Source organism: Entelurus aequoreus, linkage group LG08 (genome assembly GCF_033978785.1).
Source record: "Entelurus aequoreus isolate RoL-2023_Sb linkage group LG08, RoL_Eaeq_v1.1, whole genome shotgun sequence".
NCBI classification, from domain to species: Eukaryota; Metazoa; Chordata; class Actinopteri; order Syngnathiformes; family Syngnathidae; genus Entelurus; species Entelurus aequoreus.
The window spans coordinates 63,285,216-63,304,095 of NC_084738.1; the positions used below are offsets into that span (position 1 = coordinate 63,285,216).

General features: G+C 42.7%; 1 protein-coding gene across 2 annotated transcripts in view; it reads left to right on the plus strand.

Annotated features, from left to right (window-relative positions):
* Positions 1-18,880, plus strand: part of lamc3 (laminin, gamma 3) — a 326,552-nt gene that overhangs the window by 163,471 nt on the left and 144,201 nt on the right. The gene's annotated exons all lie outside the window — the stretch shown is intronic.

An 18,880-nucleotide genomic window follows, 5' to 3' on the forward strand; every position in this document is an offset into this window, starting at 1 on the left:
ATATACTTACCTTTATTTGTATACATATATTGATATACTTACCTTTAATTATATACATATATTGATATACTTACCTTTATTTATTTACATTTATCGATATACTTGCCTTTATTTATATACATTTATTAATATACTTACCTTTATTCATATACATGTATTGATATACTTACCTTTTATTTATGTACATTTATTGATATATTTACCTTTTCTTTTCTCTGGGGTGTTTATGTTATTGTAATATGGTGTTCTCTGTTTACTGTGGAAACCTCATGAAAAAACATGTGTATGTGTTGGACTGTCTGATGCTGATACTGTATTTGATATCAATAGTAGCACACATATCAGTAATCTGATGTTGATATTTGATATCAATAGTAGCACACATATCAGTAGTCTGATGTTGATATTTGATATCAGTAGTAGCACAAATATCAGTAGTCTGATGTTGATATTTGATATCAGTAGTAGCACAAATATCAGTAGTCTGATGTTGATATTTGATATCAGTAGTAGCACAAATATCAGTAGTCTGATGTTGATATTTGATATCAATAGTAGCACACATATCAGTAGTCTGATGTTGATATTTGATATCAGTAGTAGCACAAATATCAGTAGTTAGTTAATATCCTGCTGCTTGTTCTTCGTTGGTGGCAGCTATGTCTTCTTCTTTGGTGGCAACTATTTCTTCTTTGTTGGTGGCAACTATTTCTTCTCATTTGGGGCAGCAATTTCTTCTTCATTGGTGTGAGCCATTTCTTCTTTGTTGATGGTGGTTATTTCTTATTTGTTGGTGGCAACTATTTCTTCTTCAAAGGTGGCAGCTATTTCTTCTTCGTTGGTAACAGCTATTTATTCATCATTGGTAGCATCTATTTGTTTTTCGTTGGTAGCAGCTATTTATTCTTCGATGGTGGTGGATATTTCACCTTGTTTGGTAGCAGCTTTTTCTTCTTCAATCGTGGCGGCTATTTCAACTTCTTTGGTAGCAGCTATTTCTTCTTTGTTGGTAGCAGCAATTTCTTCTTCAATGGTTTTTTTTGCGAGCAGCTATTTCTTCTTCGTTGGTAGCATCTATTTCTTCTCGTTTGGTGGCGGCTATTTCTTCTTCAGTGGTGGGAGCCATTTCTTCTTTGTTGATGGCAGTTATTTCTTTGTTGGTGGGAAATATTTGTTCTTCAATTGTGGCGGCTGTTTCACCTTCTTTGGTAGCAGCTATTTCTTCTTTGTTGGTAGCAGCTATTTATTCTTCATTGGTAGCAGCTATTTCTTCTTCAATGGTGGCGGCTATTTCAACTTCTTTGGTAGCAGCTATTTCTTCTTTTTTGGTAGCAGCAATTTCTTCTTCAATGGTGGCGGCTATCTCTTTTTCTTTGCGAGCAGCTATTTCTTCTTCGTTGGTAGCATCTATTCTCGTTTTGTGGCGGCTATTTCTTCTTCAGTGGTGGTAGCAATTTATTCTTTGTTGATGGCGGTTATTTCTTTGTTGGTGGCAACTATTTATTCTTCAATGGTGGCGGCTGTTTCACCTTCTTTGGTAGCAGCTATTTCTTCTTTGTTGGTAGCAGCTATTTATTCTTCATTGGTAGCAGCTATTTCTTCTTTAATGGTGGCGGCTATTTCACCTTCTTTGGGAGCAGCTCTTTCTTCTTCGTTGGTCGCAGCTATCTCTTTTTCAATGGTGGTGGCTATTTCACCTTCTTTGGGAGCAGCTATCTCTTCTTTGTTGGTAGCAGCAATTTCTTCTTCAATGGTGGCGGCTATCTCTTTTTCTTTGTGAGCAGCTATTTCTTCTTCGTTGGTAGCATCCATTTCTTCTCGTTTGGTGGCGGCTATTTCATCTTCAGTGGTGGTAGCCATTTCTTCTTTGTTGATGGTGGTTATTTCTTCTTTGTTGATGGTGGTTATTTATTTGTTGGTGGGAACTATTTATTCTTCAATGGTGGCGGCTGTTTCACCTTCTTTGGTAGCAGCTATTTCTTCTTTGTTGGTAGCAGCTATTTATTCTTCATTGGTAGCAGCTATTTCTTCTTCAATGGTGGCGGCTATTTCAACTTCTTTGGTAGCAGCTATTTCTTCTTTATTGGTAGCAGCAATTTCTTCTTCAATGGTGGCGGCTATCTCTTTTTCTTTGCGAGCAGCTATTTCTTCTTTGTTGGTAGCATCTATTTCTTCTTGTTTGGTGGCGGTTATTTCTTCTTCAGTGGTGGGAGCCATTTCTTCTTTGTTGATGGTGGTTATTTCTTCTTTGTTGATGGCGGTTATTTCTTTGTTAGTGGCAGCTATTTCTTCTTCAATGGTGGTGGCTATTTCACCTTCTTTGGGAGCAGCTATTTCTTCTTCGTTGGTCGCAGCTATCTCTTTTTCAATGGTGGTGGCTATTTCACCTTCTTTGGGAACAGCTATCTCTTCTTTGTTGGTAGCAGTAATTTCTTCTTCAATGGTGGCGGCTATTTCTTTTTCTTTGCGAGCAGCTATTTCTTCTTTGTTGGTAGCATCTATTTCTTCTCATTTGGTGGCGGCTGTTTCTTCTTCAGTGGTGGCTTCTTTTTCACCTTTCATTGATAGCAGCTATTTCTTCTTCATTGGTAGCAGTAATCTCTTCTTCATTGATAGCAGCTATTTCGTCTTCAATGGTGGTGGATATTTCACCTTTTTTGGTGGCAGCTTTTTATTCTTCAGTTGTGGCGGCTATTTCACCTTATTTGGGAGCAGCTATTTCTTCTTTGTTGGTAGCAGCAATTTATTTTAAAATGGTGGCGGCTATTTATTTTTCTTTGCGAGCAGCTATTTCTTCTTCTATGGTGGCGGCTATTTCTTTTTCTTTGCGAGCAGCCATTTCTTCTTCGTTGGTAGCATCAATTTCTTCTCATTTGGTGGTGGCTGTTTCTTCTTCAGTGGTGGCTGCTTTTTCACCTTTCATTGGTAGCAGCTATTTATTCTTCCTTGGTAGCAGCTATTTCTTCTTCAATGGTAGCAGCTATTTCTTCTTCAATGGTGGCGACTATTTCACCTTCTTTGGTAGCAGCTATTTCTTATTTGGTGGTTCTCATTTGGCGGCCATTTCTTCTCTATTGGTGGGGGCTATTTCTTCTTTGTTGATGGCGGTTATTTCTTCTTTGTTGATGGCGGTTATTTTTTCTTTGTTGGCTACAGCTATTACGTCTCTGTTTGTGGCAGCTATTTCTTCTTCAGTGGTGAGGGCTATGCCTTCTCATTTGGTGGGGGCTATTTCTTCTTCATTGGTGGGGGCTATGTCTTCTCATTTGGTGGGGGCTATTTCTTGTTTATTGGTGGGGGCTATGTGTTCTTCGTTGGTAGCAGCTATTTCTTCTCATTTGGTGGCGGCTATTTCTTCTTCATTTATGCCGTTCATTTGTTCTTTGTTGGCAGTGCTGATTTTGTCTCCATTGGTAGCAGCAATTTCTTCTTCTTTTGTGGCGGCTATTTCTCCTTTGTTGGCAGTATTGATTTTGTCTCTGTTGGTGGCGGCTATTTCTTCTCTGTTGCTGGCAGCTCTTACTCCTTCAACGGTGGCGGCTATATCTTCTTCATTGGTCGGGGCTATTTCGTCTTTGTCGGCAGCAGCTATTTGTTCTTCGTTTGCGGCGGCTATTTCTTCTCATTCGGTCGATGGCTATTCTCTTCATTGGCGTGGGCTATTTCTTCTTCAATGTATGCGGCCTTTTCACCTTCGTTGGTTGCAGCTTCTTTGGTGGTTGCGACAGTTTCGTCTACGTTTGTGGCAGTTATTTCCTCTAATTAAGTGCTGGCTATTTCTTCTTCATTGGTGGCGAATATTTCACCTTCTTTGGTAGCAGCTATTTCTTAGTTGGTGGTTCTCATTTGACGGCCATTTCTCCTTCATTGGTGGGGGCTATTTCTTCTTTGTTGATGCCAGTTATTTCTTCTTTGTTGGCAACGGCTATGTCTCTGTTTGTGGGGGCTATTTCTTCTTCAGTGGTGGGGGCTATGTCTTCTCATTTGGCGGGGGCTATTTCTTGTTCATTGGTGGGGGCTATATGTTCTTCGTTGGTAGCAGCTATTTGTTATTCATTGGTAGCATCTATTTGTTCTTCGTTAGTAGCAGCTATTTCTTCTTCAATGTTGGTGGATATTTCACCTTGTTTGGTAGCAGCTTTTTCTTCTTCAATTGTGGCGGCTATTTCGCCTTATTTGGGAGCAGCTATTTCTTCTTTGTTGGTAGCAGCAATTTATTTTTCAATGGTGGCGGCTATTTCTTTTTCTTTGCGAGCAGCTATTTCTTCTTCGTTGGTAGCATCTATTTCTTCTCCTTTGGTAGCAGCTATTTCTTCTTCATTGGTAGCAGTAATATGTTCTTCATTGATAGCAGCTATTTCTTCTTCAATGGTGGCAAATATTTCACCTTCTTTGGAAGCAGCTATTTCTTATTTGGTGGTTCTCATTTGGCGGCCATTTCTTCTTCATTGGTGGGGGCTATTTCTTCTTTGTTGATGACCGTAATTTCTTCTTTGTTGGTAACGGCTATGTCGTCTCTGTTTGTGGCGGCTATTTTTTTTTCAGTGGTGGGGGCTATTTCTTGTCATTTGGTGGGGGCTATTTCTTGTTCATTGGTAGCAGCTATTTCTTATTTGGTGGCGGCTGTTTCTTCTTCATTTGTTGGCGGTTATTTCTTCTTTGTTGGTAACAGCTATTTATTTTTTGTTTGTGGCGGCAATTTCTTCTCATTTGGTGGCAGCTCGTTCTCCTTCAACGGTGGCGGCTATTTCTTATTCATTGTTCAGGACTATTTCGTCTTTGCAGCTATTAGTTCTTCGTTTGCGGCGGCTATTTCTTCTCATTCGATCGATGTATTCTCTTCATTGGCGTGGGCTATTTCTTCTTCAATGTATGCGGCCTTTTCACCTTCGTTGGTAGCAGCTTCTTTGGTGGTGGCGACGGTTTCGTCTTCGTTTGTGGCAGTTATTTCCTCTAATTAGGTGGCGGCTATTTCTTCTTCATTGGTGGCGAATATTTCACCTTCTTTGGTAGCAGCTATTTCTTATTTGGTGGTTCTCATTTGGCGGCGATTTCTTCTTCATTGGTGGGGGCTATTTCTTCTTTGTTGATGCCGGTTATTTCTTCTTTGTTGGCAACACCTATGTCTCTGTTTGTGGCGGCTATTTCTTCTTCATTGGTGGGGGCTATTTGTCCTTTGTTGATGCCGGTTATTTCTTCTTTGTTGGCAACAGCTATTTCTCTGTTTGTGGCAACTATTTCTTCTTCATTGGTGGGGGATATTTCTTATTCATTGGTGGGGGCTATTTCTCCTTTGTTGATGCCGGTTATTTCTTCTTTGTTGATGCCGGTTATTTCTTCTTTGTTGGCAGCAGCTATTTCTCTGTTTGTGGCGGCTATTTCTTCTTCATTGGTGGGGGATATTTCTCATTTGTTGATGCCGGTTATTTCTACTTTGTTGGCAACAGCTATTTCTCTGTTTGTGGTGGCTATTTGTTCTTCGTTGATGGGGGCTATTTCTTCTCATTTGGTGGGGTCTATTTCTTGTTCATTGGTGGGGGCTATATGTTCTTCGTTGGTAGCAGCTATTTCTTCTCATTTGGTGGCTGCTATTTCTTCATTTATGGTGGCTATTTGTTCTTCGTTGGCAGCGCTGATTCTGTCTCTGTTGTTAGCAGCTATTTCTTCTCATTTGGTGGGCGTCTATTTCTTCTTCTTTTACGGCGGCCTTTTCACCTTCGTTGGTAGCAGCTTCTTTGATGGTAGCAACGGTTTCGTCTTCGTTTGTGGCAATTATTCCCTCTAATTAGGTGGCGGCTATTTCTTCTTCATTGAGGGCAGCGATTTCCTCTTTGCTGTCTGGCAGCTACTACTTGGGGCGGCATAGCTCGGTTGGTAGAGCGGCCGTGCCAGCAACTTGAGGGTTCCAGGTTCGATTCCCGCTTTCGCCATCCTGGTCACTTCCGTTGTGTCCTTGGGCAAGACACTTTGCCCACCTGCTCCCAGTGCCACCCACACTGCTTTAAATGTAACTTAGATATTGGGTTTCACTATGTTAAGCGCTTTGAGTCACTAGAGAAAAGCGCTATATAAATATAATTGACTTCATTTCACCACTATGTCTTCCAGTCCAGCATCAAAACTGCCCCCCCCCCCCCCCCCCCCCCCCCCAATCCTTTATCAGAACCATTAGAAGATAAGGGAATAAGCCGGCCCTTCTACGGGATTAGGGCCCATTTCTATCACACGGCCTGATGGAATTGACCATGTTGGAAAGGCAACAAAGTGAAAATTGGCCGGGTTGCCTCCTTTGGGCTTCTCAGCATCAACCCCGCGAGACCGTCCAGCCGCCCCGCCGTCCGCCGCCAGAAGCAAAACACTGCGCAATCCCATTACCGCCGCCTCCTTTGGCGTTTATGCCCAATTTGGCCGATCGCAGGCCCGCCTCGGCGAGGAGCGGCTTAGAGATACGACGGCCTTCCAAATGTTCTTAGACGCTCAACTTTTCTTTTTTTTTTTTTTTTAAGAGCGGTTCACACGCAGCCTCTTAGCGACCCGCCAAGCCGCCAACAAGCTTTGTGGCGGTCTGCTTATCGCCGCCATTCATGTTGTTCCCTCCTTCGCCGTCCACGCTAATGATCCCATTTCCTGTAAACGCCTTTAAAGCTAAGACGTCTGTTGAAGTGTGACTCCCCCCCCCCCACGCGTTGCAGGCTGCCGATAACACCAAGTGACAACTTCGGGATGCAGATTCGGGGATTTTGGCGTGAAAGCGAGTCGATCGATGCTTTTTAAAAAGTGCCGGGTGGACTCTGGGGAGGATGTCATGGTTCCCCATGTCTGACAAGTGGACTCCACATATAGCATGGAAGGAGAGATCTCATTTGGGGTGTCAGAATCCTTGGTGACAATGTGAAGCAGCAACACCCAAGCTGTCTCTCCCACACGTCACGCCGTGGCCTCCATCTGATCAAACTCGGCTTCTCCTTTGCCCGGATGTTCTCCGTTTCAAATTAGCATCTCTCGCATTGCGCCACACTTTGGCTCGCCAGCTGTGGAGAGAAATATGTGTTTTTTGGCAAAATATTTTGTAAACCCCTCAAAAAAATTGGTTACAATATTTGTGTTTGTGTTTTTCCGGTTAAAAAACAGTTATTTTTTTGGTTCTGTTTTTTTTTTTTTTGGGTTGCAAATCAATTTTTTTGGTTGTTGTTTTTTTGGAATGTAAATCTACTTTTTTAAATTGCAAATCTGTTTTTGGTTACCAATATTTTTTTGAGGGGGCGAAGTTGCAAATTTTAATTTGGTTACAAATCGTTTTTTTGGGGGGGGGCGAGGTTGCAAATCTTATTTTGGTTACACATCCTTTTCCGGTTGCAGATGTATTTTTGGTTAAAAATTGTTTTTTGGGGGGGTAACTAATATTTTTTTGCTTGCACATACATTTTTGTTAAACAGAATGTTTTTTGGTTGAGAAATGTTTTTTTCTGGTAAATTTTGTTTTGGTTGCAGATCTATTTACAATTTTTTTTTGTTATAAATGTTTTTTTGGTTACTAGTCTTTTCTCAGATACAAATCTTTCTTTGGGGGGTTGCAAATCTGTTTTTAGTAGCATATCTATTTTTGGTTACAAATTCCTTTTTTTTTTTGTTTACAAATCATTTTTCGATTGCAAATAGTTTTTGTTTACTAAATAATTTTTTTGTGCCTTCAAATACGTTTTTAGTTACAAATCTTGTTTTAGTTGCAAAACTGTTTTAGGTTGCAGATTTATTTTGGTTACAAATATTGTTCTATATATCCATTCATCCATCCATCCATTTTCTACCGTTTGTCCCTTTTAGAGTCGCGGGGGGGTGCTGGAGCCTATCTCAGCTGCATTCGAGTATGCATATATATATATATATATATATATATATATATATATATATATATATATATATATATATATATATATATATATATATATATATATATATACATATATATATATATATATATATATATATATATACATATATACATATATATACATAATGTGTATATATACATATGTAAGCTGCTGCCCCCGCGACCCGACCTCGGATAAGCGGAAGAAGATGGATGGATGGATGGATATATATATATGTGTGTATGTACGTACGTATGTATGTATGTATATATATATATATATATATATATATATATATATATATATATATATATATATATATATATATATATATATATATATATATATGGTATTTCTGTATGTATATATATATATATATATATATGTATGTGTGTATGTATGTTTATGTATATATATATATATATATTAGTTACTTTGCATGCAGTCGACTTTCGGCTCCAAAAAGTTTGGACCCCTCTGGCTGAGAGATAATTAGCATTAATGGCATATTTTAGAACCATCTGTATTACTTTAATGAACACACGTGAATAATCGATGTAGGGACATTTGTCCATCGATGTTTGACTCGCCCACGTTCTGATCGCGACGCATCTGGGAATTGACCATTTCCCCCACCCTCTGTCGCCCGTTACGGATCTCCCAGCACACACGAGGAGGCGACACAGGGTCATGCTGCTTGATGTCGGCCTTGTACATCTGCTTGGTCCTCCACACAGGCGGGGTTCAAGTCCCCCGTGGCGCAAACACCAGACTGCCGGTGGAGAGAGCAGCTTGCCGGGGTCTCGGGCAAGCTGCTCCGGCGAGGAGCAGGGAGGTCACACACGGGCGGCGTGGTCTCACTTCAGTCCTCACCGCAATCTGTCACCGACTCCAAGCTTCTCATGTGTGAGCTCGCAGGGAGGATGTGAGACAAGAAGTGCGGAATTTGAATAAATAAACCCCGAGGCGGAGAGCGAGGGCGGGGAGCGCTCACAAGGCCCCGCTCCGGTATTCCGCCGAGGACCGGGGGAGGGGGAGTGCCGAGCTCCACCGGAGCAGATTTAGGCGACATGTCACTCGCTTTCACGCCGCAATTGCCTGTGCTGAGCTTCAAAGAAGCTGAGAACTACAATCTCAGTCTGAAGGTCTCGTCACCCGGGACACACACACACGCACACACGCACACACGCACACACACACAAAAAAGAAGAAAAAGAGGTGATGAAATAGCAAAAGGAGAACTCGGGAGTGCAGAAGTAGAAGCAAAGAAAAGAGCAATGTATGCTGGGGGTGTTTAGATTTAGAAGCCAGCGTTACTGCTGAGACACTTCTGCAAACATGTAGCAGCAGGTCGCCATGACGACCATGACGGCTGCCTTTATCCATGGTGCTGCCTGACGTCCACGCAGTGCTCAGGCTGCTGGAGTACAACACACACCTGTGTGTGTGTGTGTGTGTGTGTGTGTGTGTGTGTGTGTGTGTGTGTGTGTGTGTGTGTGTGTGTGTGTGTGTGTGTGTGTGTGTGTGTGTGTGTGTGTGCGCGCACGCCTGCAGGGCTTTTATTCATGTGGAGGACCTTGCAGCAAAGTCTTACATGCATTGCAAGCACTGAGGAAACATGGATCCATCATGGAGGTGTCTAAACATACTATTAACCACCATTCTTCATCCATTTTTTTATTTCTAAATATTTTATTTTCTTTTTTTCTTTTGTCTTGTCTAGCTAGCCTGGCTAACTTCCTGCTCGCCTGGCTAACTTCCTGCTCACCTGGCTAACTTCTTGCTAGCCAGGCTAACTTCCTGTTGACCTGGCTAACTTCCTTAGCCTGGCTAACGTCCTGCTCGCCTGGCTAACTTCCTGTTAACCTGGCTAACTTCCTGCTCGCCTGGCTAACTTCCTGCTTGCCTGGCTAAATTCCTGCTAGCCTGGCTAACTTCCTGTTAGCCTGGCCAACTTCCTGCTCGCCTGGCTAACTTCCTGCTCGCCTGGCTAATTTCCTTAGCCTGGCTAACTTCCTGTTAGCCTGGCCAACTTCCTGTTAGCTTGGCCAACTTCCTGCTCGCCTGGGTAACTTCCTGCTCACCTGCCTAACTTCCTGCTCGCCTGGTGAACGTCCTGCTAGTCTGGCTAACTTCCTGCTCGCCTGGGTAGCTTCCTGCTAGCCTGGCTACTTCCTGCTCAAATGAACAAACACGAGGAAAACACAAATAAGCCACGTGAGCTCTGGAAAATTCTCAACAACCAGCTTCCTGGTTGCAGCCAGAAACTTAAAACCAGACTCACCAACATCAGCATCAAGGAGGGTGACTCCCTCATTACAGACAAAATGGAGGTAACTAGCAGACTTAACATCTTTTTCACCAGCATAGCCGCAACTCTTGTCAACAAGCTGTCCCACCACTCTGGTCGCTTTGGTGTAGGACACATTAAAGCCTTCTACAGAAAGCTAGGAGTATCCAACGGTGATTTCAAATTAGAAATGGTCACAGCTGATGTGTTTAAAAAATTGAGCGGGCTCCACCCTAACAAGGCCACCGGTCTTGATAATATTTCCTCCAGATTCCTCAGGGACTCTGCCTCCATCATTGCCCCGATCATCACGCACATAATAAACCTATCAATTACACAAAGCCAAGTACCAAAAGATTTTAAGATAGCAAGAGTAACTCCCCTCTTTAAAAAAGGATGCAAATTGGAACCTGGCAACTACCGACCTGTTTCTATTCTCAGTTCCATTTCGAAAGTAATGTAGAAAATAGTTTATGAACAGGTCGATAGTTACCTTGCCACTAAAAAACTCATGTACAAATTCCAATCCGGCTTCAGAACTAACCACTCCACTGACACATGCCTTCTTTATCTGACCGACCACATCAAACATGAGGTGGACGCGGGCAAATACTGCGGCATGGTCATGCTGGACCTTCAGAAGGCCTTTGACACCGTTAACCACGCTATACTGTTGGATAAGCTCAGAGCAATCGGATTTAACAAAACCTCATGGAGCTGGATGCAATCTTACTTGGAGGGGAGGGAGCAGGTGGTAGAGGTGAACGGCACCGTGTCCCCCCCCCCCCCCCTCTCTCTCTCTGTGAGCTGTGGAGTCCCCCAAGGCAGTATATTGGGACCTTTACTGTTCCTAATATACATAAACGACATGTCATCGGCATGCGACTGTGAATTGTTTTTGTTTGCGGATGACTCTGCCCTGCTGGTATCCGGCAAGGACAAGTCACAGGTGGAGAAAATCCTCAGTGCTGAGCTCTGTAGAACTTGCACCTGGCTCGCTGACAACAAGCTATCCATACACTTGGGTAAAACGGAATCCATCCTGTTTGGGTCCCACATCAACCTTAAGAAAGTCAGTGACTTCACCATAAAAGTGGGTGACATTGTTATCACCAGGAAGGATGAGGTCACCTACCTAGGTTCCATTCTAGAGGCTAACCTTTCCTGTGATAAAATGGCAACCAAGGTAATCAAAAAGGTTAACCAACGAGCGAGATTTCTCTACAGAATCTCCTCTCTGGTCAACAAAAGCACCTTGAGGATTCTGGCGGGAACTCTCGTTCAACCCTTTTTCGATTACGCATGCACCTCCTGGTACCCTAGCACCTCCAAAACCCTCAAATCTAAACTCCAAACATCTCAGAACAAGCTAGTCAGGTTACTTCTAGACCTCCACCCCAGATCCCACCTCACTCCTACCCACTTCTCTAAAGTGGGCTGGCTCAAGGTGGAGGACAGAGTTAAACAACTTGCACTGAGCCTAGTCTATGAAATCCACTACACCTCCCTGATACCGAAGTACATGTCAAACTACTTCCTTAACGTAAATGACCGCCATAACCACAACACCAGGGGGAGCTCCACTAACCACGTTAAACCCAGATTCCGAACTAATAAAGGTCTTAACTCATTCTCTTTCTATGCCACATCAATGTGGAATGCGCTCCCAACAGGTATAAAAGAAAGGGCATCTCTATCCTCCTTCAAAACCGCAATAAAAGTTCACCTCCAGGCAGCTACAACCCTAAACTAACACCCTCCCCAGATTGCTAATAATCAATTGGTAATAATCAAATGTAAACAATCAAATGCAGATACTTTTTCTTATGCCTTCTGATCTCTCTCTCTCTCTCTCTCTCTCTCTCTCTCTCTCTCTCTCTCTCTCTCTCTCTCTCTCTCTCTCTCTCTCTCTCTCTCTCTCTCTCTCTCTCTCTCTATGTCCACTACTTGCTGTCCATATCCTACCCCCCACCCCCCCTCCACACCCCTGATTGTAAATAATTCAATGTGATTATCTTGTGTGATGACTGTATTATGATGATAGTATATATGATAGTATATATCTGTATCATGAATCAATTTAAGTGGACCCCGACTTAAACAAGTTGAAAAACTTATTCGGGTGTTACCATTTAGTGGTCAATTGTACGGAAAATGTACTTCACTGTGCAACCTACTAATAAAAGTCTCAATCAATCAATCAATCAATCAATCAATGGCTAACTTCCTGCTCGCCTGGCTAAATTCTTTAGCTTGGCTAACTTCCTGTTAACCTGGTTAACTTCCTTAGCCTGGCTAACTTTGTGTTAGCCTGGCCAACTTCCTGCACACCTGGCTAACTTCCTACTTGGCAGGCTAACTTCCTGCTCTCCTGGCTAACTTACTGCTCGCCTGGCTCATTTTCTGCTCTCCTGGCTAAATTCCTGCTCGCCTGGGTAACTTCCTGCTTGCCTGGCTATCTTCCTGATAACCTGGCTAACTTACTTAGCCTGGCTAACTTCCTGTTAGCCTGGCTAACTTTCTGTTAGCCTGACTAACTTCCTGCTAGCCTGGCTAACTTCCTGCTCGCCTGGGTAACTTCTTGCTAGCCTGGCTAACTTCCTGCTCAAATGGCTAACTTCCTGCTCGCCTGGCTAAATTCTTTAGCCTGGCTAACTTCCTGTTAACCTTGTTAACTTCCCTAGTCTGGCTAACTTTGTGTTAGCCTGGCCAACTTCCTGCTCGCCTGGCTAACTTCCTGCTTGGCAGGCTAACTTCCTGCTCTCCTGGCTAACTTCCTGCTAGCCTGGCTAAATTTGTGTTAGCCTGGCCAACTTCCTGCTCGCCTGGCTAACTTCTTGCTAGCCTGGCTAACTTTGTGTTAGCCTGGCCAACTTCCTGCTCGCCTGGCTAACTTCCTGCTTGGCAGGCTAACTTCCTGCTCTCCTGGCTCACTTCCTGCTCGCCTGGCTCACTTTCTGCTCGCCTGGCTAAATGCCTGCTCGCCTGGCTAACTTCTTGCTCACCTGACTAACTTCCTGCTCGCCAGGCTAACTTCCTACTAGCCAGGCTAACTTCCTGCTCCGCTGGGTAACTTCCTGCTCGCCTGGCTATCTTCCTGCTCGTCTGGCTATTTTCCTGTTAACCTGGCTAGCTTACTTAGCCTGGCTAACTTCCTGTTAGCCTGACTAACTTCCTACTAGCCAGGCTAACTTCCTGCTCCGCTGGGTAACTTCCTGCTCGCCCGGGTAACTTCCCGCTCGCCTGGCTATCTTCCTGCTCGTCTGGCTATTTTCCTGTTAACCTGGCTAGCTTACTTAGCCTGGCTAACTTCCTGTTAGCCTGGCTAACTTATTCCTCGCCTGGCTAACTTCCTGCTCACCTGGCTAACTTCCTGCTTGGCAGGCTAACTTCCTGCTCACCTGGGTATCTTCCTGCTAGCCTGGCTAACTTCCTGCTCGCCTGGCTAACTTACTGCTTGCCTGGCTAACTTCCTGCTCGCCTGGCTAACTTCTTGCTAGCCTGGATAACTTCCTGCTGGCCTGGCTAACTTCTTGCTAGCCTAGCTATCTTCCTGTTAACCTGGCTAACTTCCTTATTCTGGCTAACTTTCTGCTAGCCTGGGTAACTTTCTGCTCGCCTTGGTGATTTTCCTGCTCGACTGGCTAACTTCTTGGTAGCATGGCTATCTTCCTGTTAACCTGTCTAACGTCCTGTTAGCCTGGCTAACTTTCATTTTGTTGCATAAAACTAGCATTGTTCCTCCCATGCACCTTTTTTGGGGGCTTGTCTTTGCTTTCAGCCTTAACAGAACACATTCAGTTGCGTGTGTTTTCATGGTATTTGTGTGTTTCCGGACATTTTACCACACTGCTCTGTATTTCTTTGTAAGTGACAAGATGGCATCATTATTAGCAAAGATAGAAACGCCGTGATTAGTCAGGGTTGAAATCATTTACCAGTTATCGTTAGCGGGCGTGTAAATGACGATCCATTATGAATGGCGCGTGATGTAAATGCATGACTGCATCATTTATAGGTCATTTATAAATGGATTTTTGCCCCCCTTCCTTGGATCCAACATCCTCTTAAGTCACTCCCCCGGCAGCTCCTCCGTGTTTATTTTAACTTGTTTTTTTGGAACAAGTGCCCAACAAATTAAAGTGATCCTCCTACGCCGGCAGACGCTGCATACATTTGTAAAAAAAATGACTCATAATCAGGAGCAGAACCGTCTCGCTTTTCAAGTTCCCGCTTCCTGTTTTCCCCCCTCATGCTTCAATGTTGTCCAACGCCTTCCTTATCCAGAGCTCTCTTTTAAACACACTTCAATTGAGTAAAGCAGCATTTTATTTTTTCCTTTTTTTAATCAAACTTGAATTTAATTTAATGCATTTTAGTAATGTATGTTTTGTCGTGCAACGATAAATAAATCATAAATTAGAAGTCCCGGGCCGAGATTCGATCCCAGGACGATTATTTACAAGCCCAGCGTTGGAAATGTGCCCTTATATTGTTGTCAGTGATGGAGCAGGGAGAGGCTAGGAAAACAATTGCAGGAAAATGTCATATGAAGCGCTCTCTCGTTCATTAATTGACATTTTACGTGCACTTTTTCATGCAAAAAGGGCCAAACTGGTGGCTTCGTTACTAATTGTGTGAAGCAGTTTCTGCCAATGAAGCAAATTCCAGCCTGGTTTGGTACTGGCACCTTTGTCCAGGCTGCTCAGGACAACATTGCCGGGTGTAAAGCTTCGCCGAAATTTGCTCTGTTTTATCTTGTACGAGCCGACTTGAATCATTGTTTGAATGGCGTATTATGTGTCACTTCTTTTTACACTTGTATGACCTAAACCGGTACTTTTTTTTTTTGCACAGACCGAATCCCGCCGGTCCTATCGGTCACCGATTCACTTACAAAACCCCAAAACCAGTGAAGTTGGCACGTTGTGTAAATCATAAATAAAAGCAGAATACAATGATTTGCAAATCCTTGTCAACTTATATTCAATCGAATAGACTGCAAAGACAAGATATTTAATGTTCGAACTGAGAAATTTCCTTTTTTTTTTGCAAATAATCATTAACTTAGAATTTAATGGCAGCAAAATATTGCAAAAAAGTTGTCACATAGACATTGTTACCACTTTGTTACATGGCCTTTCCTTTTAACAACACTCAGTAAACGTTTGAGAACTGAGGAGACACATTTTTGAAGCTTTTCAGGTGGAATTCTTTCCCATTCTTGCTTGATGTACAGCTTAAGTTGTTCAACAGTCCGGGGGTCTCCGTTGTGGTATTTTAGGCTTCATAATGCGCCACACATTTTCAATGGGAGACAGGTCTGGACTACAGGCAGGCCAGTCTAGTACCTGCACTCTTTTACTATGAAGCCACGCTGTTGCTAAATGTGGCTTGGCATTGTCTTGCTGAAATAAGCAGGGGCGTCCATGAAAAAGACGTTGGTTGGATGGCAACATATGTTATTCCAAAACCTGTATGTACCTTTCAGCATTAATGGTGCCTTCACAGATGTGTAAGTTACCCATGTCTTGGGCACTAATACACCCCCATACCATCACAGATTCTGGCTTTTCTACGTTGCGCCTATGGTTCTTTTCCTCTTTGGTCCGGAGGACACGACGTCCACAGTTTCCAAAAACATTTTGAAATGTGGACTCGTCAGACCACAGAACCTTTTTCCACTTTGCATCAGTCCATCTTAGATGAGCTCAGGCCCAGCGAAGCCGGCGGCGTTTCTGGGTGTTGTTGATAAATGGCTTTCGTGTTGCATAGTAGAGTTTTAACTTGCACTTACAGATGTAGTAACAAACTGTTGTTACTGACAGTGGTTTTCTGAAGTGTTCCCGAGCCCATGTGGTGATATCCTTTACACACTGATTGGGCATTCAATGTTGATTTTCAGCCTTGCTGCTTACATGCATTGATTTCTCCAGATTCTCTGAAACTTTCGATGATATTACGGACCGTAGATGGTAAAATCCCTAAATTCCTTGCAGCAGCTGCTTGAGAAATGTCGTTCTTAAACAATTTGCTCGCGCATTTGTTCACAAAGTGTTGACCCTCGCACCATCCTTGTTTGTGAATGACCGAGCGTTTCACGGAAGCTGCTTTTATACCCAATCATGGCACCCACCTGTTCCCAATCAGCCTGTTCACCCGTGGGATGTTCCAAATAAGTGTTTTAATGCGCATTCCTCAACTTCCTTAGTCTTTTTTTGCCACCCGTGCAAGCTTTTTCGAAACACGTTGCAGCCATCAAATTCCAAATGAGCTAATATTTGCAAAAAAATAACCAAGTTTTCCAATTCGAACGTTAAATGTCGCAGTCTATTCAATTGAATATAGGTTGAATAGGATTTGCAAATCATTGTATTCTGTTTTTATTTACCATTTACACAACGTGCCAACTTCACTGGTTTTGGGGTATGTACAAACCCCGTTTCCATTTGAGTTGGGAAATTGTGTTAGATGTAAATATAAACGGAATACAATGATTTGCAAATCCTTTTCAACCCATATTCAATTGAATATGCTACAAAGACAACATATTTGATGTTCAGATTTTTTTTGCAAATAACCATTAACTTTAGAATTTGATGCCAGCAACACGTGACAAAGAAGTTGGGAAAGGTGGCAATAAATACTGATAAAGTTGAGGAATGCTCATCAAACACTTATTTGGAACATCCCACAGGTGAACAGGCAAATTGGGAACAGGTGGGTGCCATGATTGGGTATAAAAGTAGATTCCATGAAATGCTCAGTCATTCACAAACAAGGATGGGGCGAGGGTCACCACTCTGTCAACAAATGTGTGAGCAAATTGTTGAACAGTTTAAGAAAAACCTTTGTCAACCAGCTATTGCAAGGCATTTAGGGATTTCACCATCTACGCTCCATAATATCATCAAAGGGTTCAGAGAATCTGGAGAAATCACTGCACGTAAGCAGCTAAGCCCGTGACCTTCGATCCCTCAGGCTGTACTGCATCAACAAGCGACATCAGTGTGTAAAGGATATCACCACATGGGCTCATGGAACACTTCAGAAACCCACTGTCAGTAACTACAGTTGGTCGCTACATCTGTAAGTGCAAGCTAAAACTCTCCTATGCAAGGCGAAAACTGTTTATCAACAACACCCAGAAACGCCGTCGGCTTCGCTGGGCCTGAACTAATCTAAGATGGACTGATACAAAATGGAAAAGTGTTCTGTGGTCTGATGAGTCCACATTTCAAATTGTTTTTGGAAACTGTGGATGTGGTGTCCTCCGGACCAAAGAGGAAAAGAACCATCCGGATTGTCATCTGTGATGGTATGGGGGTGTATTAGTGCTCAAGACATGGGTAACTTACACATCTGTGAAGGCACCATTAATGCTGAAAGGTACATACAGGTTTTGGAGCAACATATGTTGCCATCCAAGCAACGTTACCATGGACGCCCCTGCTTATTTCAGCAAGACAATGCCAAGCCACGTGTTACATCAACGTGGCTTCATAGTAAAAGTGTGCGGGTACTAGACTGGCCTGCCTGTAGTCCAGACCTGTCTCCCATTGAAAAGGTGTGGCGCATTATGAAGCCTAAAATACCACAACGTAGACCCCCGGACTGTTGAACAACTTAAGCTGTACATCAAGCAAGAATGGGAAATAATTCCACCTGAGAAGCTTCAAAAATGTGTCTCCTCAGTTCCCAAACGTTTACTGAGTGTTGTTAAAAGGAAAGGCCATGTAACACAGTGGTAAACATGCCCTTTCCCAACTACTTTGGCACGTGTTGCAGCCATGAAATTCTAAGTTAATTATTATTTGCAAAAAAAAAAAAAAAAGTTTATGAGTTTGAACATCAAATATGTTGTCTTTGTAGTGCATTCAACTGAATATGGGTTGAAAAGGATTTGCAAATCATTGTATTCCGTTTATATTTACATCTAACACAATTTCCCAACTCATATGGAAACGGGGTTTGTACATTGTGTAATAAAGAGAGGAAACTTGGGAAGCTTCAAAGATAGTTTGTGTCTTAACTCTCCTTAAAGGCCTACTGAAATGATTTTTTTTATTTAAACGGGGATAGCAGATCTATTCTATGTGTCATACTTGATCATTTCGCGATATTGCCATATTTTTGCTGAAAGGATTTAGTATAGAACAACGACGATAAAGATTGCAACTTTTGGTATCTGATAAAAAAAAAGGCTTGCCCCTACCGGAAGTAGCGTGACGTAGTCAGTTGAACATATACGCAAAGTTCCCTATTGTTTACAATGATGGCCGCATGAAGTGAGAGAGATTCGGACCGAGAAAGCGACAATTTCCCCATTAATTTGAGCGAGGATGAAAGATTTGTGGATGAGTAAAGTGCAAGTGAAGGACTAGTGGGGAGTTGAAGCTATTCAGATAGGGAAGATGCTGTGAGAGCCGGGGGTGACCTGATATTCAGCTGGGAATGACTACAACAGTAAATAAACACAAGACATATATATACTCTATTAGCCACAACACAACCAGGCTTATATTTAATATGCCACAAATCAATCCTGCATAAAAACACCTGCGTGTTTGTTATGCTAGCTCCTAGCTCCTCTGCTAGCTCCTAGCTCCATAGAACACGCCAATACAATTCAAACACCTGATCAACACACACAATCACTCAGCCCAAAAGACCGTTCACCTAACCCAAGGTTCATAAAGCTTATATATTTTAAAAAAGT